The 24,225-nt window shown below is 42.9% G+C and overlaps 1 protein-coding gene and 1 pseudogene across 4 annotated transcripts in view; one reads left to right on the top strand and one right to left on the bottom strand.

The window, feature by feature from the left end:
- FANCC (FA complementation group C) overlaps positions 1-23,461 on the bottom strand; it is a 249,943-nt gene extending 226,482 nt beyond the window's left edge. For 2 of the 4 annotated variants that reach the window (XM_070049811.1, XM_070049814.1), the window contains exon 1: positions 23,202-23,394. The gene's annotated coding sequence lies outside the window, so the exon portion shown is untranslated. Of the gene's footprint in view, positions 1-23,201 lie in introns of all 4 variants that reach the window. The other 2 variants (XM_008257648.4, XM_070049801.1) reach the window with 2 other exon arrangements.
- LOC127482814 (small ribosomal subunit protein eS25 pseudogene) lies at positions 12,866-13,363 on the top strand (annotated as a pseudogene).
- Positions 23,462-24,225: the final 764 nt, after the last annotated feature.

Genomic DNA, 24,225 nt, shown 5'->3' with positions numbered 1-24,225 from the left:
ACCCTTATTTTAATAAGTAATGCTCAATAATAAAACTTGAAATCTTTCCAGTTTCAATGATAATATCCTAAAGACAAAGAGTATATTAAAAAACTCTGGGGCCGTTGCTGTGGCACAGTGGGTTAACGCTCTGGCCTAAAGCGCCGGCATCCCATATGGGCGCCAGTTCTAGTCCCAACTGCTCCTCTTCCAATCCAGCTCTCTGGTATGGCCTGGGAAAGCAGTGGAAGATGGCCCGGGTCCTTGGGCCCCTGTACCCACGTGGGAGACCCAGAGGAAGCTCCTGCCTCCTGGTTTCCAATTGGTACAGCTCCAGCCACTGTGGCCATCTGGGGAGTGAACCAACGGATGGAAGACCTCTCTCTCTGTAACTCTGACTTTCAAATAAATAAAATAAATCTTTAAAAAAAAAAACCCTCTGTAAGGGGTTGGTGCTATGCTGCTGCATAAAGCCCTGGACTTACGGGATGCCGTTTCAAGTCCCAGCTGCCCTACTTCAGATCCAGCGCCTGAGAAAGCAGCAGAGAATGGCCCAAGTCCTTGGGCCCCTGCACCCACATGGGAGACCTGGAAGAAGCTCCTGCTCCTGGCTTTGGATTGCCTCAGCTCCAGCCATTGCAGCCATTTGGGGAGTAAACCAGCAGATGGAAGACCTCTCTCTCTCTCTCTACCTCTCTGTGTAACTCTATCTTTCAAATAATAAAATGAATCTTAAAAAAAAAAAAAAAAAAAAAAAACTATGTGATCTATATGTCACAGAAATACAGTACTTCATTAATTGTGATTGGTTCTTTTGCTAGATATAAGGTTATACATAATCAACACCCACATTCAGACCACACTCTAGTTAAAAAAAAAAAAAAGCCCACTTTATTACTGGAACTGTTGTCCTTCTCTAATTGCCTTCTGGAAACAAAATCTTGTCTTCTGAGCCCCAGCATATGTCCTATGCCATAGTAACTACTTAACTTTTTTCAGTACTTAACCTTACTAACAGTACCACAAACATAATGCATCTCTGTATACTAAAAACTTATGTCTTTCTGGAAATCAACCCACTGTTATCTCTCTCTCTCTCTCTTTTTTTTTTTTTTTTTGACAGGCAGAGTGGACAGTGAGAGAGAGAAAGACAGGGAGAAAGGTCTTCCTTTACCGTTGGTTCACCCTCCAATGGCCGCCGCGGCTGGCCTGATCTGATTGCAGGAGCCAGGTGCTTCTCCTGGTCTCCCATGGGGTGCAGGGCCCAAGCACTTGGGCCATCCTCCACTGCACTCCCTGGCCACAGCAGAGAGCTGGCCTGGAAGAGGGGCAACCGGGACAGAATCCGGCAACCCAACCGGGACTAGAACCCGGTGTGGCAGTGCCACAGGCGGAAGATTAGCCTATTGAGCCGCGGCACCAGCCTGTCATCTATCTTAAACTCACAATGTGTGTCACTACCCTTATTGTCAAGGTGGTTTTCCTTTACTGTCATATTTTTCTTGCAGCTTCTATACAGGCTGCTCCTTTCTCCCACAATGCATCACAAACTCCTGGGAAGTAGGGACTTTATTAGCTATCAGTTTATAAGGGTTTGCACACATATGTCACTTGGTATTAGTGACAAGCCAATTTTATGGTCTTCTGAACACAAGGAATCAAAATAGAACTAGGTTTCTGAATATCTTGGTTTTTGTTTTAAGATTTATTACTTATTTATTCATTTATTTGAAAGTCAGAGTTGAGGCCCACGCTGTGGCGCAGTGGGTTAACACCCTGGCCTGAAGCGCTGGCATCCCATTCGGGCGCTAGTTTGAGACCAGGCTGCTCCACTTCGATCCAGCTCTCTGCTACGACCTGGGAGAGCAGTAGAAGATGGTCCAAGTCCTTGGGAGACCCGGAAGAAGCTCCTGGCTCCTGGCTTCAGCTCTGGCCACTACAGCCAATTGAGGAGTGAACCACTGGATGGAAGACCTCTCTCTCTCTCTCTGCCTCTCCTCGCTCTGTGTAACTTTGATTTTCAAGTAATAAATAAATCTTTAAAAAAAAAAAAAAGGAAAGAGTTACAGAGAAAGAGGGAGAGACAGAGAGAGAGATCTTCCATCTGCTGGTTCACTCCCAAGATGGCCACCACAGCCACCAGTGAGCCAGGCCAAAGCCAAGAGCCACATAGGAAACCGGGCCCAAACACTTGGGCCATCCTCTGCTGCTTTTCACAGGCCATTAGCAGGGAGCTGGAAACTGAAATGAAGCAGCTAACAGGCTTCCATATGGGATGCTGGCATTGTAGGCAGTGGTTTTACCAGCTATGCCACAACACTAGCCCTGTACCTTATTTTATATCAGTAAGTGGCATATTTACTTCCCACCTTCTTCACCTCACACTCCCATCCCCATCCAGTGAAAAACTAGATGGTCATTGTCTAAACAAGATAAGAGTCGGAGAACTCAGAGGGCTTCCATAGCCTTGGAAACTCATGACTGGTGCATAGGGAGATTACTGATGCCATAAACAGGAGTGTCAATTTGTAAAGTCAACAACAGGAGTCACTGTGCACTTACTCCTCATGTAGGATCTCTGTCCTTAATGTGCTGTACACTGAGGCTTAACGCTATAACGAGTACTCAAACAGTATATTTCACTTTGTGTTTCTATGGGGGTGCAAACTGTTGAAATCTTTACTTAATGTACACTGAACTGATCTTCTGTTAAAAAAAAAAAAAAAAAAAAAAGAAACTATCAATTCCCAACTTGACTCTCACTGGGATTAAACATGACAATAGGTCTGATCTGATTTCATCATCATTTAAAAAAAAATCATCTATTATTTTTCACTTTATGTTTCTGTGTGGGAACAAACTGTTGAAATCCTTACTTAAGGTATAATAAGCTGATCTTCTGTATACTAAAATAATCGAAAATGAATCTTGATGTGAATGGAAGGGGAGAGGGAGTGGGAAAGGGGAGGGTGGTGGGTGGGAGGGACGGTATGGGGGGGAAAGCCATTGTAACCCATGAGACGTACTTTGGAAATTTATATTCATTAAATAAAAGAAAAAAAAAAAAAACTAGATGGTCAGATAAAAACGGAAGGAAAATCTTAAAAGGATAACATTGATTAAGTAAAGGGAAGAAGCCTAAGGAATTAGAAATAAGGAGGAGAAAAAAGGATGAGCAGGATTCTTCAAGACGGCAGACTAGGGAGCTTACTGCTCTAGTCTAGGGGAGGACAGTTTAAAAAACAGTGGAGAGAGTGCAGCTGCAGGGGAGGGTTAGGGACAAAACGGCAGAGGAAACTCCACACAAATTAGAGGGACACTGTGGACCTACGTGGAGGGCGTGGACATGCCCAGCTCGGGACCCCAGCAGCCAAGAGCCTCACCACCAGCTTTGGAGTGAGGTGAGACCAGACTACAGCAGCCCAAGTCACTGGCAATAAAGCTGAAGGAAGAGCTTGGCGTGGGCCCAGCTTGGAGATCTCTGGGGTACAGCGTACCTGCAAACCTAGAGGAAAAAAAAGGGGGTATGTTTCTCCCCGACCACCCAGCACCGGCGTCCTGTAACTAGCCAAGAGAAGGCAGTTGCCATTTTGGACATAAGTAATACCAGTGCCAGCTAGTGTCCACATGCCTAGCAACCAGCCAAGAGGAGACACTTGAGTCTGGCTGGGACAATCGACAGGGGACTGGGTGCTGTGACTGTGGAAGCCTTGTGTGCCAGGACTGGGAAAACACTGTGGCTCTGTAGGAGAGCACAGGGTGTGGCTGGGACTTCAGACAGTCACTGTGGGAGGCTCCACATGCTCAGGGTTCTCTGCTTCCCTGGTGAGGGTCACTGCTGCAGGATCCATGTTCACACTGGGGGCTGCAAGGATCTTTTGCGTGATTCTTGTGGCAGTGCGGACGAAAACTGTACCCACTAGGGCTAGCACCCACGCATTGGTCTCCTTTGAGGAGAAGAGTCGAGCATGAGAATATGCCAACAGAGCAGAACAAATCTCCCCTCTGTTTTTAAAAAAAGAGAGAGAAAATTACCACAGCCAACTTGAGTGTCACCTTGGACGTTCCCTCACCTTGCAGCACTACAGAACTTTGTAATACACATTCTTCTCACCAGTGCATGGAGCTTTCTCTAGGGTTGACCACATACTAAGCCATAAGGCAAGTCTCAGCAAATTCAAAAATACTGAAATCATACCATGCATCTTCTCAGACCACAATGCAATGAAGCTGGAAATCAAAAACTCAAGAATCTCCAGAACATATATAAACACATGGAAACTGAACAACATACTTCTGAATAAACAGTGGGTCACTGAAGAAATCAAAAGAGAAATCAAAAAATTTCTGGAAACAAATGAAGATGACAATACAACATATCAAAAACTTACGGGATACAGCAAAAGCAGTGTTAAGAGGAAAGTTTTTGGCAAATGGTGCCTACATCAAGAAACTGGAAAGGCACCAAATAAATGAGATATCAGTGCATCTCAAGGACTTAGGAAAACAACAGCAAACCAAACTCAAAACTACTAGTAGAAAAGAAATAATTAAAATTAGAGAATAAACAAATTGAAACCAAAAAATCAGCAAAACAAAAAGCTGTTTTTTTTTTTTAAATAAACAACTCTGACACACCTTTGGCCCAACCAAAAATAAAGAGAAGACCCAAATCAATAAAATAGGAGATGAAAAAGAAAATGTAACAATAGACACCACAGAAATAAAAAGAATCATCAGAAATTACTACAAAGAGCTACATGCCAACAAATTGGGAAACCTGGAAGAAACGGATAGATTCCTGGACACATACAACCTACCTAAGTTGAGCCATGAAGACATAGAAAACTTTTTGAAGTTCCCTTGTATACCAATCAGAATTTTCAAAAAGTAGTTTGGAATTATCAGTCATTTTAGGGATAAAATACAGAAGTAGATAAAAATTTTTACCTTTAAAAATTAAATTATTAAGGGGGGAAAAAGGGAAGAGGATGTTTGTTACAGGAATTTCCCTATAAAGATGGCAGATCAAACATGAACTTTGTAAAATTCCTTCCTGAAACCCTGCAGAAATTATAATAAATGTATTTAATCTTTTTAAATTTTTATTTATTTAAGTTTTTATTTTAAAGGCAGAGAGACAGTAAAATAGAGATTTTCCATCCACTGATTAACTCTCCAAACACTCACAACAGCCAGGGCTGGCCAGATCAAAGCCAGAGGACTAGAATTCAAATCCAGTTCTCCCACATCAGTGGCACGGATCCAAGTACTTGAGCCATCACAAGCTGCCTTCTAGGGCTGTCATTAGCAGAAAGCTGGAAATGGAAGCCAGGCGAGGACTTGAAACCAAGCAGCATCTTAACCACTGTGCCAAACCCCAACCCCAATTTTGAGTTTTAAAAAAATATCTATTTTTCATGTACCTGAAAGGCAGAGCTACAGACAGAGATCTTCCATTCAGTGATTTTCTTTGCAAATGCCCAAATAGCCAGGGCTGGGCCAGGCTAAAGCCAAGATCCAATAATCCCACGCAGCTGTCTAAAGTGGTAGCTGAACCAGCTGTGCAACAACTCTCATCCCCAATTTTAATCTTTTAAGGATAATCTCACAGGATGAGGAGGACAGATAAAGAGAAAACAGCAACAAATTTTCACGAGCTAGTAAGGACATAAAGTAGTAGTAACTAAATATAACAGAGAAAGCTGAATCTGAAAGGGACAACAGGAAAGCTAAGACCAATCTATTTTATATCCCATTTTATATCACCGGATGCCCAAATGGGTCAGGAAATGAGGATATGAGGAACTATAAAAAGTAAGACTATGTAAAACAGAACATGAATGCTGACATAGTCCGCCCTACACACAGCTTTCTACCAAGTCAGGCCCTGAATACTGGTAGCCTGACTTAGAGACAGAAGACAACTCTGGTAAGCCTGAGAGTAAAAAAAACAAAGATTCTGCCATGAGACCCAACCATATCACTTTAAAGGGAATCTAAAATTTAGTGTCATTCAAGAGTTTCCAATTAGCTTTTTAGCTTCCTGACAGCATAAGCATACAAGAAGTCTCTGACATGAAAGGTGGGAACCAAAATATATAAAAAAAAGTAAAAAGGAAGTCACATGAGGGGAAAAAACTTTTTAAAGTCCTAAGTTAATACATTTAAAGAAAAGAGATAATATCTTACCCATGAAACAAGGAGAGAATATTTCAAAAAGAACATTCTGAGGATGGTCTTGGAAATCAGAAATGTACTAGCAGAAATATAAACCTCAATAAAAAGCAAGGAATTTAAACTGAAAAAAATGTAAAAGGTTCTCAAATCTAAAAGATGGGAGTTTCCAGATTGAAAGAGTTAACCAAGTGCCCAACATATGACGGATGAAAATAGATCCACATCAAGGCATATCAGCACAAAATTATCAAAGGTAGAAGGAAATGAAACAATGCCTTCACAATTCTGAAGAAAAGTGATTTCCAACCTGTAGTCTGTGTCCACACACATTATCAATTATGTGTGACTCTGATATGGGGCCCAGAATAGGCAACGAATTAGACAGGAATAAATGAGTCAGAAAATGTTCTACCATTTCTTTCTCCAGGCCTGCACCTTAACTCCACCTCCTCACATGCCAATCCAGTATGTCCACTTTCACATGAGGTACCTGAGTCTCCTCCCATACCAGGAAGGAGGGGACACCAGATGAGCACTTGTACTCCAGGTGGACGTACCATGAAACTCCCAGAATACCTCAAGTATACTAACTGCCCAAATTCCATTCCATTTGCATATTCAATTGGGGAATCTTCCCCTACTCTATAAAGGGGACCATTGGAGATGGGAGTGGCCCTTCTGGGCCTCCTCTCATGTTCTCTGCTCATGGACAGCCCTCTCTCTCTGGCCCTTTTATGTCAAGTATCTTTCCTCATGGGCTTGCCCACACTCATTCTTGCACTTTAAATAAATCTTGCCTTCATTTCTACACTTTATGTATGTCTCTCTGTTCAATTCTTATCTCATGTAGAAGCAAGAGTCTAGAATAAAAACTGGAAAGCACCTTACTAAAACTCAACACCACATTCAAATAGGCAGTGACCAGAAATAATTTACCTAACACACATGCTGCTTTGGGAAGATACAAGAAGATATATTCCACCAAGAGAAGGGAGAAAACTAAGAAGATATGGTAAACAAAAGATCCAATGTCAAAGACAAGACAAAAAAAAAATGGGTAACAGTGAAGGAAAATCCCAAGACGGCTGCAAAAAAAGTTTATAAACAGGAAAGGAAGGGGCTTTTTGTATCTGTCCAGATTTCCTTTTCAAAATAAGGAATTTTAACTAAATGCCAAAAGAATTAAAAGAAACCTTCACAATCTCTTAAAATAAAAAGGAAAAAAGAAGTTAAAAAAGAAGGGAGAGGCAAAAGCAATGTTAGCTTTGTAGCATCTTTTATGTTAATAGAAATATCCAAAGTTCTCCACATGACAGAAAATAGGTGACTGCCTAGGGAACGGGGGGGGGGGGGGGGGGGTTGATAAGTAATGACTACTAAGACTTATGGAATTTTGGTTTCATATGATGAAAATGTTCTAATGGTAGTACAACTGTGAACCCATTAAGAGCCACAGCACTGGGGCCCGCACTGTGGCATAGTGAGTTAAGCGGCCATTTGCCAGCATCCCATATGGGCACCAGTTCAAGTCCCAGCTGTTTCACTTCTGGTCCGGCTCCCTGCTAATGCACATGGGAAACCAGCAGTAAATGACCCAATCATTTGGGCCCCTGCACCCACCTGGGAGACCTGGAAGAAGCTCCTGGCTCCTGGCTTCTGATCGGCCCAGCTCTGATCATTGTGGCCGTTTGGGGAGTGAACCAGCAGATGGAAGATTTCTCTATCTCCCCTTCTGTAACTCTGCCTTTCAAATAAATAATTTTTAAAAGCACTGACAACAAAAGGTCAAATTGCATGATGTGTGAAGCGTATCTCAATAAAGCTCTTTTGAACAAAGATTCATCAGTATATAAGGAAAAAAAGTCCCTCTGAATAAGATATTACCATATTAACTTTGTGGTTTTTTTTTTAAACGCTGTATTGGTCTTTTTAAAAAAAAATTTACTTTTTTATTTGAAAGAGTTACAGAGAGAGAGAGAGAGACAGACAGAGAGATCTTCCATCTGCTGGTTCACTCCCCAGATGACCACAATGCTACAGTTGGGCCAAGCTGAAGCCAGGAGCCAAGAGCTTCATCCAAGTCTCCCAATTGGGTGCAAGGCCATTCTCCACTGCTTTTCCAATGCCATTTAGCAGAGAACTGGATCAGAAGTAGAGCAGCGAGTTCATATGGGATATCGGCATTGCAGGCCACTACGCCACCAGCACTGGCCCCCTAAAAATGTCTGAGGAACAAGTTTAAATGAGATTCAACTGTCTTCTTTTGATAAATGCTGGCTCTTTAATAAAGCAATGAGGATAGATTATAAATAGTCATTTAATTTCTCCATAAGTTAGAGATTCCGCAAGAGTACAATTAAGAAAAATCAATAATAGGCAAATGGAATTTTAAAACGCAGTCATCAACAAGCAAACAAAAACCAAACACTACACACATATACACATGCATGTACAAGAACCGGGCTAAAGTTGAGTTCATTCAGAACTTCCAGTGAACTTTTGCATACTCTTAAATTTAACAAAAGACTTAGCAGGAAACCAGAGCACAGAAAGTAGCTCTAGAAATGGCCACAAGGCCAAACATACCTCACCAGTTGTCCCACTAAGTGGAAAGTGAGGAGAAAAACAAATGAGAGAGTGGGGGTGCAGGTTTTGAATCTTTGTCCTATCCTGAACTAACTGAAAGGCAAAAACCACAAGAAACATGCTCAAAATTTGGAATAAAATTATTTCCTTGAATGTATCTTTTTAAAATGTTACTCTAATACAATCCTCAAAAAGCAAGTATTTTTAATGTCCTTTTATTTTTTAATTGGCCAACGCAACTGGATTTCATTAACAACTAATTTTTGCCAAATTTAATTTTAAGAATCCCATTTAAGTTCAATGACCACAAAAAATAAAATACTTACACTGTATTTTTGCATTCCCACAATTCAAAAGGAACAGAATCAAATTTTTTCAGGCTATAAACAAACACACCATACTTCAGGTTAAAAGCATATTTTAGTGCAAAATTAGGAGTAAAAATAAAGCTCAAAAAGAAATGATTCTCGGCCTTGAATTCGGTGGCATTAATATTAATGACACTTCCACTTATTTCAAAGGCATGTCTCAGAGTGTTTATGTTCTACAAAATGGGTCTGGAATGTCATCTTCAGTCAATCTGAATTGTTTAACCTGAGGTTTTGCTAGATATCTAACAGCTGCACTGTGTTTACAATGGCAATAAGGTCTTTACAGCATGGCACTCCTTTACAGTTTTTAGATCTGGTTGGTACAAACATGTTGTACTGATCAATGGAAATGAGTTTGGTATCTCTCTATAGCTACAAGTTTAGTCAGAATAAAGTTTTGTTTTGGATTAACATTGTACAACAAATGCACCATGACCGTCAGAAGTTTTATGGTATTGGTTAGAGAAGAATAGGACAAAAACTTCCATTCATATACAAACATTAGGAAACTCAGTTTGTGTTTGTGGAATTCAAATTTTGTTTGAAGGAAAGTGCATTTTAGATACACTGTGGATCCAGGGCACATTACCAAGCAGAAAGTGGCTAGGCAGTATTCAAAGATTTCATTTCTTCTAATGCCTCTATTTACACAGTAGAAAGATGCAACAAAAAGCCTGCCAAAGACTTGCTTAGGAATGTTTCAATAAGAAGCTTCAGCCACCCTGGACATGGGGCTACTGAAAAGAGCACCAGACGGGAGTTAGTTTCCCTGGGTAACAGCGAACAACCTTGCCACTAACCTCAGTTTCCTTCTATGCAAACACTTCAAAAAGAAGTCATTATTGAAGGTGAATGTTTTCTGCTCAGATTGGTTGAGTCTGGGTAACCAGAAATGCTCAACTCTTTTGATTACTGAAAAAGTTATCATGCAATAATAATTAAGTCCCATTTAAAATCTGCACAAACACAAGTAACCAAAGAAGTTCTTCAGAAGTTATACTCCTTTGAGCAATCACTTGGGAACCACCTAATTCTGGGCTAAATTAATTATTTTGAAAAGGTCTCAATGTGTTTTTTATTTTTATAATGTTTATCTTTAGAATATAAAATTGTGAGAATAATATATATCTATCTGAAAACAATTTGGGAAGTACAAAGCACTTTTCATAGAGTTTATGACCAAAGTAATGTTAGAAACAACCCAAGAAAACAAAGAAAGTCGGGGGAAAAAATCCAAGACTGGCTTTGTGGTACAGTAGGTTAGGCTGGTACCTGTGATACCCACATCACATATGAACACTGGTTCCAGTCCCAGATGCTCCACTTCCAAACCAGCTCTCTGCTAATGCTTCTGGGAAGGCAGTGGAAGATAGTCCAAGCGCCTGGGCCCCTATCACCCAAATGAGAGACCCAGATGGAGTTTCTGGCTCTTGGCTTTGGCCGGATCTAGCCCTAGCAATTGGAGGCCATTTGGGAGGTGAACCAGCAGATGGAAGCTTACTCACTCTCTCTGTAACTCTGCTTTTCAAATAAAAATATACAAATCTAGTTTTAGAAATCCATGCTTATAAAATCAATGCTTTTTTAAAAAAATCAATATAATGAAAAGCTCTGATTTCTAAAGGATATATAGTATAATACTGTTGTGGAATAATAATCTTTTTTTCTACAGATAAGAAACTGTCAACTCACCAGAGAGCACTAATTATTGCAGTAATTTTCCTAGTAAGTATGATAAACTTATTCTGATCTATTCATTTATTTTTTAAGTGTGAGTCTGACAACTGAATACATTTCAAAGTGATTCAAAAGTTAGTAAATTACTCTAGACAAAGGTCATAAATTCAAATGTCCACAATGGATAAATTAAATGAGTAAAACAATCAGTTGGGCTTGAGGCGACTAAAAAACACAGCAGTGTCCAAAGAAGACAGCCAGGATTTAGCTCCTGCCAGCTGCTGCTGAAAGAGAGCTCGGTGTCGTCAGATGGCTTTCGCTTTATAAAAGCTGGAAACACAGACTGTTCTAAGTGAAATCTCTTAGGGTTTAAATGTTAGTAACTGACTGAAAAAAACCACACCAAGCATATCAGCAATAGAGATCTTTTGTCTGCTTTACTAACTCCACCATGTTTGCTTTCCAACAGGATTATTTCAAAAAATATCACAAGGCTGAAAAGAACTTTGATGAGAATTTTTTAATGCTTTAATTATTCCCTCTAATGCTCCATGTTGAAAACTGTTTATATTTAAAGCTTCAATTCTACCATGATTTATGTTGATGTATTCAATGGGATTTGTTTTTCTTATGAAACTATTACCTTAATCATGTCAAGCAAGAGAAATTAATTATCTGGCCAACAGCAAATGGAAGACACTAAGCAATTCTTCTTCCATCAAATAACCAAGGATGTCATGGCACCTCCTAGTTTATGTTGGAGTATAACTTCTGCCAGAACAGGAACAAAATATATTTTGTGAACTATTATATCCCCAGACCTTAGCACCATGCCTGAAACATAAGAGTATGTAGAAGAGTCTAACAGTGCTCACCACATCTATGGGCAACTCAATATTTCCAATTTCTGGGGCCAGTATTGTGGCACAGTGGGTTAAATACCACTTATGTGGGGCTAGAGTTGTAGCGTAGCAGGTAAAGCCACTGCCTGTAGTGCCAGCATCCCATATGAGCGCCAGTTCAAGTCCCAGCTGCTCTGCTTCTGATCCAGCTCCTTGCTAATGACCTGGCAAAGTGGCAGAGGTGGCCCAAGTGCTTGGGCCCGTGACCTATGTAGGAGACCTGGAAGAAGCTCCTGGCTTCAGCCTGGCCCAGGCCCAACCATTGCAGCCATTTGGGAAATGAACCAATGAATGGAGGATCTCTCTCTCTCTTTCAAATAAATCTAAAAAAAAAAAAAAAAAAAAAAAAAGATGCCATTTGTGATGCTGGCATCCCATATCATTCTACTTACACTCTCATTCTGCCTTTCAAGAAGAAAATAAACACTTAAAAATAAATAAGGGGAAAAATAAATAAATAAGGGGCCAGTGCTGTGGCATAGTGGACTAAGCCTCCACCTGAGGTGTCAGCATCCCATATGGGCGCTGGTTTGAGTCCCAGCTGCTCCTCTTCTGATCCAGCTCTCTGATATGGCCTGGGCAGGTAACAGAAGATGGCTCAAGTGCTTGGGCCCCTATAGCCACGTGGGAGATCTGAAAGCTCCTGGCTCTTGGCTTTGGATTGGCCCAGCTCCAGCCATTGCAGCCATTTGGGGAGTGAATCAGCAGATTGAAGACCTTTTCTCTCTGTCTCTCCCTCTCTCTGTAACTCCACCTCTCAAATACATAAATAAATAAAATCTTGAAAAAATAAATAAGTATGGGACTGGTGCTGTGGTGTAGCATGTAAAGCCACTGCCTGCAGCACTGGCATCCCATGTGGGCACCAGTTTGTGTCCCAGCCACTCCACTCTGATGCATCTCCCTGCTAGTGTGCTGGGGAAACCAGCAGAGGATGGCCCAACTGCTTGGGCTACTGCATCCATTGGGGGACCTGGAGGAGGCGTCTGGCTCTTGGCTTCGGACAGGCCTAGTTCTGACCATTGCGGTCAGCTGGAGAGTGAACCAGCAGATGAAAGATTCTCTTTCTCTCTCTCTAACTTTGCCTTTCAAATCAATTAAAATAAAGAAAGTGTAGTCATCTACTTAGCCACAGAAGACAGAAAACAATGTAATTGAAGATGGTTCTTATCTTTTTTTTTTGTCCGACATCTTGCAAGGTTGAGGTGGCCGTTGCTGCTCTCCGCACCTCACTATGCCGCCCAAGGACGACAAGAAGAAAAAAGATGCCGGAAAGTCGGCCAAGAAAGACAAGGACCCCGTGAACAAGTCTGGAGGCAAGGCCAAAAAGAAGAAGTGGTCTAAAGGCAAAGTTCGGGACAAGCTCAATAACCTAGTCTTGTTTGACAAAGCTACGTAGGACAAGCTCTGTAAGGAGGTTCCCAACTACAAGCTCATAACTCCGGCCGTGCTCTCTGAGAGACTGAAGATCCGCGGGTCCCTGGCCAGGGCAGCCCTGCAGGAGCTCCTGAATAAAGGACTTATCAAACTGGTTTCAAAGCACAAAGCTCAAGTGATTTACACCAGAAACACCAAGGGGGGAGATGCCCCAGCCGTGGGTGAAGATGCGTGAGCAGGTCCAATGCATTGTACATTTTGAAAAAATAAAACTTTATTAAATTAAAAAAAGAGGATGGTTCTGATCAGGTACAAGAATATTTTCAAATTTCTGCCCTATTTCTACCATTTTGTCTCAAAAACAGATCTTTCTTGTTTATAGTCCTTATCTACATTCTTGAACAGCAAGCAGCCTTTCTACTTTCTATTTGTTGAATTCCTTATTTAGTGGCGCATTAAGCCTTCGACCATGAATTTTTTTTTTATTTAATGAGCATAAATTTCCAAAGTACAGCTTATGGATTACAATAGCTTCCTCCCCGCTCCCCCGTAACTTCCCTCCCACCCACAACACTCCCCTCTCCCACTCCCTCTCCCCTTCCCCTTCACATCACGATTAATTTTCAATTATCTTTATATACAGAAGATCAGTTTAGCATATGTTAAGTAAAGATTTCCACATTGTGCTCCCACACAGAAACACAAAGTGTAAAATACTATTTGAGTACTAGTTATAGCATTAATTAAACACCTAAGAGTAATTGTATATTAATTACAGAGTTCAACCAATAGTTTTAAGTAGAATATAAAATGCATCTTTTGTATTGTTGTGGCTTCCCCGCCCCCCGGACCTCCCTCCCTCCCGTGACCCTCCCCTCACCCACTCCCTCTCCCATCCCACCCTTCATCACGTTTCATTTTCAATTACCTTCATATACTGAAGATCAACTTAGTATATACTAAGCAGAGATTTCAACAGGTTGCACTCACACAACCGAACCAGGTATAGGGTATTGTTCGACTAGTAGTGTTGTTTTTGAGTTTCATAGTTAAACATATTAAGGACAGAGATCCTGCGTGGGGAGCATGAACCCAGTGACTCCTGTTGTTGATTTGACAGTTGACACTCTTATTTATGATGTCAGCAATCACCCGAGACTCTTGCTATGAGCTGTCTAGGCTAGGAAGCCCATTGAACGACTATGAATTAAAAATATATTACCGCAAAAATTTAAAAAAGAAGGAAGGAAGGAAAGAAGGAAGGAAGACGGAGGGAGCAAGGGCAATATCACTGTATTCTTAGAAATGTACCTATGAACTATATTAAATCTGTTCTCTTTAATTTTTTAAATGTAAAAAAAAAAAAAAAAAAGAACACATTCCTTTTGTTAGTGAAATGGTGCCATCTTAAGCCCCAGATGCTCTGGCCCAATCACTATCATATACAATGAGTTCAGCCTCTCTAGCATCCAGCCTGGCTTACCAGGAGTCAGGCGACCAAATGGCCCAACCACAAGCATCAACTCCACCCCCACTCTAACGGGATTCGCTGTTCCCACTCCCTCATCCCTGTAAGGCTATAACAAGCCTGCTTTCCTGCACAGGCTCTCTCTTTGCTCATTCTATCTAGCCTGTTGGTCAGGTTCCCCCCACCGCCAGACAATAAACCTTCTCCCTTACTCCGGTGTTTGGTGTATTTGGTGGTCTTTTACCTTTAAAATTAAAATCATCTTAAAATCAAATTCTTTTCACACCAAAAGGACTCAGAACAATTTTAGACATACATACATATGCATGTATATATATATATGCATAAAAAGCACAAACTTGTAGAACTAAACAGTGGTAAACGTCTAACTTTTAATGTTTCCCAAGGAATGTCACTAACCAAAATTCAAGATATTTTAAGTGCCACTTTGCTTGCTTAAATTACTACTCAATTTTAAAATAAAAATTATATTTTATCAAGTATTTCATACAAAAATTTTTGTATTTGTATTATTTGGCTACATAGTTTCTTTTTTTTTTTTTTTTTTTTTTTTTTTGACAGGCAGAGTGGACAGTGAGAGAGAGAGACAGAGAGAGAAAGGTCTTCCTTTGCCGTTGGTTCACCCTCCAATGGCCGCCGCTGCAGCCGGCGCACCGCGCTGATCCTGGCAGGAGCCAGGAGCCAGGTGCTTTTCCTGGTCTCCCATGGGGTGCAGGGCCCAAGCACCTGGGCCATCCTCCACTGCACTCCCTGGCCATAGCAGAGAGCTGGCCTGGAAGAGGGGCAACCGGGACAGAATCCGGCGCCCCAACCGGGACTAGAACCCGGTGTGCCGGCGCCGCAAGGTGGAGGATTAGCCTAGTGAGCCACGGCGCCGGCTCTACATAGTTTCGAAACCATATAAATTCATCAAAAACACTTATCATCAAGCAAAAATTTCAAAAGCTTTGCCAACGTTTTTAGTGTAATGAGTAAGAAAGCTAACAGTTCTGGTCAGAATTAGCAATATAGGCTTCTCTTCTGGGTGCCAAATATTGCAGAAAAAACTGCTTCATAAATAAAATGCATGATATTATAACACAGCGTTACTCATTCAAAACCCGAGAACAGGGACCAGCATTGTGGCACAGCAGATAACGCCACTGCCTGTGACACCAGCATCCTGTATGGGTGCCAGTTTGGGTCCTGGTTGCTCCATTTCCCATCCAATTCCCTACTAATGGCCTGGGAAAAGTAAAAGAAGATGGTCCAAGCAGCTGGGCCCCTGCCACCCAGGTGGAAGACAGAGAAGAAGTTCCTGGCTCCTGTCTTCAGCCTGGCCCAGCCCCAGCCACTGCAGCCATCTGGGGAGTGAACCAGCAAATGGAATATCTTTCTCTCTCCCCCATCTCTAAATCTTTCTTCTTTTTTTTTTTTAAGATTTATTTATTTATTTGAAAGTCAGAGTTACACAGAGAGAGAAGAAGATGCAGAGAGAGAGAGAGGTCTTCCATCCACTGGTTCATTCCCAATTGGCTGCAACGGCTGGAGCTGCACCGATCTGAAGCTAGCAGCTTCTTCAGGGTCACCCACGCGGGTGACCATGGTTTGGGCCATCTTCTACTGCTTTCCCAGGCCATAGCAGAGAGCTGGATCAGAAGTGGAGCAGCCAGGTCTTGAACAGGCACCCATATGGGATGCTGGCACTGGAGGCAGCAGCTTTACCCCTACACCATAGCGCGGGCCCCTAACTCTGACTTTCAAATAAATAAATTTTTAAAATAAAAATGCTAACCTTTAAAAAAGAAACTATGTATAGAGATACATAACCAGTAGTTTCAAACAAAAGTAGAAACCAGATATCATTTGTCCAACTCCATATCTACATAGGCTTTATTACTATCAATAGAGGTAAGCTAAGGAATTCCCAAAATCCATGTTAGACAAGATTGTTTGGAAGCCCAAATTCAGAAAGCTAGGGTTAAATAAAACTGGCACCTTCAGACAAGTATAGGTCTTACCAATCGATCAAAATGCATGATGTGTTATGCATACCCAATGCATTAGGAATTATAAAATGATACTATATCACCTAGATGTTTTTTGTTTCTAGAAACTGAAAACCTAATCCTATTCATCAAACTAGGATAAGTTATGCTACAGTAACTTTTTGCTCATGCTACATGCCCGGTGTACATGTGGGAGGTGGAAGGGTAGATAGGACTGTCCCATATACATTCACTTATGAATCTAGGATAGCAGTTGCCCTGACATCTCAACACCCAGCCTCCGTTATCACCACTGTAAGAAGGAGACAGAGCTGGAAGGTCAAGCCTCTCCCACTAAATTCCTCTACCTACAAATAGCCGCTTAAAGCCTTGTGACCAGAACAATCAAACGACCCCAAGTGAACAGGGAAACATGCGGGAAGATATCAATATTGAGTAAGCAGTAAATGTCTCTGCCACACCAAACTGGCTATCCCAGTAAAGGAAATTTGTTGGTTCAAGAAATTGCCAGGTCTAGAGATAGTACAGATGTCACAGTTGATCCATCTCTCCTTCCTGCTCCCCCGATGATAGCAAAATAGCTTCAGCCAGCACAGAAGACATATTATACTGCAGAACACCCAGAGAACACACTTTGTCCCAGAATCCCAGGAAAGGGATCTCAGGTGCATGAGCTTATGCATACCCCTAGCCAATGACAGTGACCAAGAAATAAAATAGGTTACTTAAACCAAAGTCCACCCCAGAAGCTAGAGATGGGGTCCCTGTTCCCCAAAGCCTATACATTCATGGCCACTGAAGAAAAATCTAGGCCTTGTTAGGAAAGAGAAGGGAGGAAAGGATGCTGGTGGGCTGTTAACAATGGAATAAAAAATGAACACAGGTGAAGCAGCTGGTCAAGACTTGTGGAAGTCAGCATATACACATAAGATAATACTATGAGTTAACAGTGACTAAGGACAGAGGAAAAGTCATATTTATAACCACAAAAGATCATCAAAGAACCAGGGGTTGATAAGGAAATCTAAGAGCACAGTTTATGAATCAGAATGATGGAGTAAAGGGCCTTATAATGTGATAGCTTTAAAGACACAAAAACAACAACAGAAAATGACAACTAAAAGGAACCTGTCTCAGGAGGATCTTTGGAGTCACAAAAGTAAACAGCATCTCCAAAATCTTTTTTAATTTATTTCTCTTACTGATTTGAAAGGCAGAGTTATAGAGAGACAAAGAGGGAGAGGGAAAGGACTAGAGAGAGAGAGATCTATCTGCTGTTCACTCCCCAGATGGCCGCAATGGCCAGGGCTGGGCCAGGCCAAAGCCAGGAGCCCAGAGCATCTCCCAGGTCTCCCACGTGGGCAGCAGGAGCCCAAGCACTTGGGTCATCTTCCACTGTTTTCCCAGGCACGTTAGCAAGGAGCTGAATCAGCAGCGGAACAGTCGGGACTCGAACTGGTGCCCATATGGGATGCCACTGTCACAGGCAGCAGCTGAACCCATTATACCACAACACTTGCCCCTCAAAATTCTTATAAAAGAAATAAAGGCATTTAACCTCTGCACCTTTGAACTTAACCAGGTAAAGAGTCACACAGTTAAACTCTTACTCTAAGAGTATGCCCTGAATCATTTGTGTGTGTGTGTGTGTGTGAGTGAAAAACAACAGTCTCAGCCTATCTTAGTTACCAGAGTACCAGACCCCAGATCTCAGATTCCACTTAGATAGATTAAATTTACATAAAATGTTTATGGGGCACAGATATTCTGTATTACAAAATTAGCGTTAGGCCTCTAGAGGAAAATGAAAAAACAAGTCCTAGAAATATGGAAAATGAAAAGCACAGGTAAAACGTAACAAGACTTTGCGTCAGGTGTAAAGTCAGGTCATCTGTGTACTCAGCTCCCTGAAAAGCATGGCCTAACCACAGCTTGACCACAGCCTGACCCCCTCCTCTTCCCCCTCAGCCCTACTTCTCGTAATACCTCTACTGTTTTTAATTTTCAAAGGTCTCAGAAGGAGAAAAGAAAATATAAACCCAAAATCTCGCTTTATAAAGTCTGACATATACTCACTAAAATCTGTCTTTTGTCATGCACAAGTGGTAATAACCATAATCCCAGGTTAATAACCATTACCCTGGGTTTTACTTTCACAGTTCAAGAAAATGAATAGGCAAAACAATCTCACCACTATTTCTTTTCTCTTTAAGATCTATTTATTTGTTTGAAAGGCAGAATTACAAGCAGAGAGAGAGAGATCTTCCATCCACCGGTTCACTCTCCAAATGACCATAATAGCCTGAAAAATCCAGGAGCCTAGAATTCCATCTGGGTCTCCCATGGGGGTGGCAGGGCCCAAGTACTTGGGTCATCTTCTGCTGCTTTCCCAGGAACATGAGCAGGGAGCTGGATGGGAAGTGGAACATCTGGACTGAAACTGGCAACTGGAACTTGCGGCCATGAAGGATGCCAGAGTCACAGGCTACAGCTTAAGCCACTGCACCTCAACAACAGCCCATTATTTCTTGAAAAGTTAGAAGCAAAGATGATGGTACAATCAGGAAAGAGAAACTACAAATTATTACATAGTAATTTTAGTATGGAAAGTCAAAAATCACCATAATGGAATTGGAGTAACAAAAGATTGGCTATTCAGGAGAATTTGGGAATAGTAGACGTAGTAGCAGCAGCCACTCCTAGGACCAAGACAAAGGTCCCAAGAAAGAACACCCCTTCCTCCCCAAGAATGAGATCTACACTTTTTTGAACAGGCATGGCTTATTACATAACTTGCTGGAAAATCACTTTCTGTTAACTTGCCAGAAACCTATCTTCCAGGGTGCGGGGAAAAGCTGTTCACAGAAGAGTGCCACGCCAGAGGCTGCCTGAGGGGCATGCTTGGGTAAACCGCGGACCCCAGGTGCTGCCGACCACAGCGCACACTGCATGAGGCTCCGCGGGCGAAGCCTCACACACAGAGGGCGGCCAGCGCTGCAGAAAGTCTATCTGCCAGGGCCAGACACCCGGCACACGCCTGAGAACAGGTGCTGAGGCAGCGCAGAAGCCTGGGCGCTGGTACTGGCAAGGCGCACACTAGATGCTCTATGCAAGAGCAGAAGCAGTACCAGCCACGGCAGGCCACGCTGCAGCAGCACCGGAGCAGACGATGGCATGCGCAGACGCGAACGCGGAAGACGGACTCTGTAACGCACCTTTAAAGAAAAACTAAGAACAGATGTCTTCACGGTGAAGGGAAGGGAGGGCCGTCGGCAGGGGCCTGCGGAAGTCCCCTTGCCACACACACGGACACAGCGCACCTGCGGTACCACAAATACCTTTCCAACCCCTGGGCGCTGCTGGGAGCAGCACCCCAGAATGCAGATTGGCACCATGAGGACCAAAGTGGAGGAGGTGCTGGAAGAAGATGAAGAGGAGGATGTGGTGGGCACAGTTCCCTAGCACTGATGTGGGAGGGACAAAGTAGACCCCTGCGCCGCGAGGGTTTCTCAGATAGGGCACCACCTGGGAGCCAGACGTTAATCTATCAGCCCCGACCTCAGAGAAATCAGCCCGAGTCCGAGTCCTGCACCTTCCTGAGAAAAAGCAAAGGGTCTTCTTGGAAGGACAAAACTTTCAGAATTGGGTGTGTGGGAGGACAAAAAAATACCTACCATCGAACCTCACAGAGCAGCTTCACAACTCACAACCTTCTTCTCAACAGTTTTCATGTCTATAGCACAGCCTGTGTGCAGCTTTTGGCTATTACTGGTGTCTTATCTGGGGCTAAGACGGATGTCGAAGGGAGGAAGGGAGTTGGGTAGCATCATTTTGATAAAAATGTGGAGCCTGAGTAAACAGTGAAACAATGGAAGGAATAACTAGCTAATGATTCAGTTCTATGTCCAGAATATTTCACCTTAACAAAAAGTAGTTGACACCATAAGTATGGACCAAGATTGTTTATAGGCTCATGGGTACCTATTCCAAAAAGAAAACATGTCCAAAGACTTGCATATGAGTGTTCACTGTAGCGTTATTAATCACAGCCAAAAACTAGAAGCAACCTAAATGTCCATCAACTGATAAGCAAAGTGTGGGTGTACACATACAATGGAATACTGTTCACCAATAAACAAACGACTGATAGATGCTACAATATGGATGAATCTCAAAAACATTATGATAAGTAAAAGAATCCAAACACAGCATATATTTTATGAATTTGTGTATATGGAAAGTCCGGAAAAGCCTAATGTAGAGAGACAGAAATGGCTGCCTAAAGCTGAAGGCAAAGTCAAGACTGACTACAAACTTTCATATACAAACCTGTCAACGTAATGTAAATATTCTATACCCGAATTGTGAACACTGAACAGTTCCAAAAATTTACCGTATTTTCTAAAACCACTTGTTTAGAAAATAGAATACACAACTTCTTCAAAAAGGTGATCTCTGTATGAACTCTGCCTTCTTGTAACTAGAGAAAAGTGCCAGGAATGCATTATCCAGGAAGATTATCCAGTCCCCTACATAACTGCTGCTGCAGGGAAACGATTTCTACATACCCAGCAGAGTTTAGGAAGAGCTTAGTAAAATGGCCCAGATAATGTTACAAACTCCTTTCCAAACCAAGTCCAAACACATATCTATATCTATATCCATGACTCTCAAAAGCATTATCTCAGTGAAAGAATCCAGACACACCACATACTTTATCAGCTCACTTATATGAAATGGCCAGATACAAATACATGTATTGAGTTTGGAAAAAAAAAACCTTAAGACATATGATATCTCAATTTTTGTTTCTCCTCCACTTCTGTATCCTTATTAAGATAATGAAAATTATCTTGATTATACTTCCTACAGGTTTTGCATATTACAAAGCCAGTCATTAAGGATCTATAAACAACAGAGAATATCCATGTCCCAGGTTAAAACAAAATTTTAAAAAAACACTTGATGCTGATCTCTAATCTGATCACCTGAAGCTCTACCACTACCACCATGGACTACCACTCATGTGAGATTCTTCTGGCTCTTTCTGTGGCCTAGATAATCAATCCAACTTTCTGTTGGCCAAGCTGGCCTCCCTGTAGCTGGTTTTCATAAGTACAAAATTTGTATGATTGTTACTGGAACTACTTGCTGAAATATGGAACTGATTAAAAATATCACTGAAGATGTACATGCAGTTTCATACACATGCCACAACACATCTTCCACATCCAGCCAATCAATCAAGTTAAGGCTTCTCATTAGAAAACAGAACAAAAAATACCAACACGAAATTGGCTTTTTCTGAGGCCTTAGTGTTTTTCAAGAAATCTGACTCAAAAATGAAAGAATGAATTAAAATGTACAATACACCAAAGTACAACTTAGCCAGTTGTAAAGAAGCAAAATCTTTTACGTGAGGGGAGAAGTGAAAGAGGCCCTTGATACAAAGAGGAAAACAAATTTTTTTCATGCAGTCTTGTGTATGAATATAAGTCCATGCCTATGAGTGCTTATTTCCACGAGAAGCATCAACTTGATTTAACTTTAATGGATAATGTCACAACGAGCATGCTTTCTAAGCTTATGTATGTAATGACTGATCCCAACACATGGTATGAATTCCATCATTTGTAACAGCCTCCCTCCGCCTAGAGGGTGTAATCAGAAAATGTTTTGAGCAGCCTATCACTAAAGGTGAGTGGCATTCATAAATAGTGAAGTTGGGTGGCCCAAAGGTGCTGTGTTCGTGCCATAAACGACTCAGTCAGTCACATCACTGTTTAAATGCATGAAATGGGCCCCAGGTTAGAAGAAAACCACGAAACCAGCAGCTTTCAAACAATCCCGGACGAGAACAAAACCCAGGCACATACAGGTCTTTGCTGGGAAAGTCCTTGGCCTCTTAAGATTCTGCCCCCAAACTTTTCACGTTTCAAAAATTCCAAATCCCCTTCTCTGTTCATTCCAGAGCTGGAGTCCTTACATCAGGATCAGAGGGTTTGTAGTTGTTAATACGCCCCCCCCCCCCAAAAAAAAACTCTCAAGGGTTCTGAATAAAGGGCTGTGGGGAAGACAATCGCTCATCCGAACCCTCCTCCCGTCCAGGGCTGAGAGGGCGGGAGGGTAGCAGCCGCGCCCCTTCCCGGAGCCCGGGCGGTGGGCGAGCACGGGGCCCGCTGGGGAGTGGGTGCTGCCTTAAAGCACGCGAGCTTTCCGCAGCTCCCACCGGCCCAAGGCGAAGAACTTCCCCTCTGCGCTTCTCCTTTTAAACACACACACAGGGGCCTGCGCGCAACGCACAAAAAAAGCAGCGAAACGCCAGCCTCCAGCTCCCACCGCCCCGGGGCTCCCCTCGGCGCGACCCCCTCCCCTGGCTCCACCCCCTCGGCGCGCCCCGCCCCCGCCCGAGGCCCCGCCCCCGCGGGCTCGCGCCGCCTCCCACCGCCTCGCCTCAGTCTGGGCACCCGGCGGGAGCCCCGCTCACCCACCGCGAGGCGCGGGGCGCCGCGGAGGTTCTCGCGAGTCTTCCCTGCCTCCCCACCCCCACTCGCCGCTCCCCCACCCCCACTCCCCCCCGCCCATGGCTGACGTGTCGGCCGGACCCCCAAGGGAAGCAGCTGCCTTCACTCCTCGTTCTGTGGCCTCTTACCGGGTGGTCCTCGCCAGAGCTGCTTCAGCAGTTTGGGCAGGGGCGGAGAGGAAGCCACCGCCCGGGCTCTGTGGCTTGAAAGTTTGGCTTTGCCTCTTAACTTGGCTTTTTGTTTTGTTTTGACTTTTTTTTTGGAATTTTCCCGCGGTCGCTCGGCGGTGGAGCCGCGCGCGCGCGCACACGTGCCCGCAGTGCACTCTGGGGGCTGGCGAGCGTCCCCGCGCGCTCCCGCGGCATCGCGGGAAAATTCCGACGAATCTGGGGCCCGTGGGGGCGGGGCGCGCCGGGGCCGAGGCTCGGGCGGAAGTCGGCCTGGCTCGGGAGGCCTGGGGCCGGGCTGGGGGCGCTCGGAGCGGAGAGGTGGGCTGTGTGTTCCCGCACCCGCGCCCGAGTCCGGGCGGGCCCTGCGAGGAAAATCCGGCGTTTGCAACCACAGTGTTTTTTCAGGTTCTGTTCAAAATGCAGAAAAATTGAGGCTTTGTCCAAACAGTTTCTGGAATATAATTTCGGGCTGTGTGCTCAACAGCAACAACAAAAAAAGACAGCTTTCTTCGGTTAATGATCCCCCGGCCCCAAATCAGTTCCATACAGTGTGTGATTCGAGTTCAAATCAGTTCAACGCTGTATTTAAACCACTTAAGTAAATGGAAAGCAGCATTTTCTACAAACTTCAGTCCTGTCGGTGGTATTAGCTTGTCTTGGGATTTTTTTTCTTTTATTCTTAGTAATATGGAAGTTTTTCAGAAATATCCAAATTTTTTTAACCTAAAGAATCTAGCATTAGGCTTTTAAAATACTTAAAATCAATTCCTCATAATCAATACTGTAATCAATACTGTATCCTCATAATCACCTGTGCTTTCAAAACACCTCCAGGCAATGCAGGGACCTAATAACAATTGCTCTTTGTCATTTAAAATCTTCCAACTAGTCTTGATGGTGAAGGAATGTCCATTTCAGCAAAGAAAACATTCAATCCAGAGGTTGACTTGCCAGGGTCATACAGCTTACAAATGATAAAGTT

The sequence above is a fragment of the Oryctolagus cuniculus genome, chromosome 1, assembly GCF_964237555.1.
Source record: "Oryctolagus cuniculus chromosome 1, mOryCun1.1, whole genome shotgun sequence".
Taxonomy (NCBI): domain Eukaryota; kingdom Metazoa; phylum Chordata; class Mammalia; order Lagomorpha; family Leporidae; genus Oryctolagus; species Oryctolagus cuniculus.
The sequence above is the reverse complement of the archived record's forward strand: the minus strand, read 5'-3'. Positions and strand labels throughout refer to the sequence as shown.